At 33.4% G+C, this 1,679-nt stretch overlaps 1 long non-coding RNA gene across 1 annotated transcript in view; it reads left to right on the top strand.

Annotated features, from left to right (window-relative positions):
• The first annotated feature begins 639 nt into the window (after positions 1 to 639).
• Positions 640 to 1,679, top strand: part of LOC111088691 — a 10,892-nt gene continuing 9,852 nt past the window's right edge. The window contains exon 1 of the long non-coding RNA XR_002613139.1: positions 640 to 1,106. This is a non-coding gene — a long non-coding RNA (uncharacterized LOC111088691). The remainder of the gene's footprint in view (positions 1,107 to 1,679) is intronic.

Raw genomic sequence — 1,679 nt, 5'->3', positions numbered from 1 at the left:
TAAAACACGTGTTTAACGTAGACAACAACAATAACATAAAACAGGTATTTAACGTAAATATCAAGTGATGGCCAGATGATTTGGGTGCTCGACTTGCAATCTGAGGGTCGCGGGTTCGAATCCCCCAACACACCAAACATACTCATCCTTTCAGCCGTGGGGGCGTTATAATGTAACAGTCAATCCCACTATTCGTTTGTAAAAGAGTAGCCCAAGAGTTGGCGGTGGGTGGTGATGACTAGCCTCCTTCCCTCTAGTCTTATACTGCTAAATTAGGGACGGCTGGTGCAGATAGCCCTCGTGTAGCTTTGCGCGAAATTCAAACAAACAAACAAATATCAAGAATAACAACAACAATAATAAAACACTGGTAAATAAATAGCAAAATATCAAATATAACAAAAAAAATAGTAAGAACCAGGTATATAACGTGACTAGCAAACAACAACAGCAACAATAGCAAAACAATAACTTTATAATGTAATTACCAGACCGTAAGTTTATTGTTGAGACAAAATTGCAAAATACCTCAAAAGATGGCGCGACAGTATAAGAGTAAAGGTAGATTAATGTTATTAAAAAATCATCCACTTCCTTTCCTGTTCACATTTTCATTTAAAACCACACGTAACACTGCTAATGGAATTAAGTGATAAACTCTAATTTTCATATCCTTTTAGTGCGAATTCCGACCGGTAGGTTAATTTTAGTGTTAAATTGATGAGGTTGGCGTTTTATTTCAAAGGCACTTCAAGCGAAAGTTAATGAGAACCAGATAAAATACTGCCGAGATTGTTATCTGAGAAGTTTACGAATCTCGAGTTTAATTTGGAAATATATGGATAATGTATATTCAAAAGAAGACTACACGGTGATCGATATCCACTCTTGGTTTTCTCTTTCAAGTCCATTTAGAAAATGACCTTTTAACTCAAGTATCTAAGCCACTGTATTTGATCTCGTTACCGAGACTCTTGCCGCTGTACATTAAAGTAATCAGATCAAAACTAGTCAGAGGGATCAAACACGGTCCAGAAAGACTAGGTGGAAAGTTTTTGGATAAAGGAAGTTCGTATAACGACACTTAACGAACAAGGCCCCTGACGGTAAAGTATCAATTAAAGTGAAACAGAGTATATTAAGAGCGCCCTCTAAAAGTAGTGAATATTGTTAGATAAAAAACATATTTATTCAAACTTATAAAAAAATAAAATAAATATAAATCCGATGAGTTATAATTGCAATAAATAATAAATAATTAAATACAAGGTTTAAATATGTTTATTTATTTAGTGTAACGATTTATTGCTTTTAATTCAATTACTTTTTAAGTTGAGAAATGCGCGCTAGCTAATCGGAACTACACAAACCACTACAGATGAAATAATCATATTAACAATTATATCAGTTCTTTTCCTTTTTCGTCATAAATATTTCTTGTTAGAAATTTTCTTGCATATATATATATATATATGTATGTGTGTTTTTGAGATAAATATCGAAGATATTACAACTTAAACGTGTTTTCTTTTTTGTTTTAACTTAAAGCAGCTTTCTTATTCAATATACTTTGGAAAATTGTTTGTTTGTTTTTTTTTTTCTTAATTTCGCGCAAAGCTACACGAGGGCTATCTGCTCTAACCGTCCCTACTTTAGCAGGGTAAGACTAGAGGGGAGGC

Source organism: Limulus polyphemus, unplaced genomic scaffold (genome assembly GCF_000517525.1).
Source record: "Limulus polyphemus unplaced genomic scaffold, Limulus_polyphemus-2.1.2 Scaffold4254, whole genome shotgun sequence".
Lineage (NCBI taxonomy): Eukaryota > Metazoa > Arthropoda > Merostomata > Xiphosura > Limulidae > Limulus > Limulus polyphemus.
The sequence above is the reverse complement of the archived record's forward strand: the minus strand, read 5'-3'. Positions and strand labels throughout refer to the sequence as shown.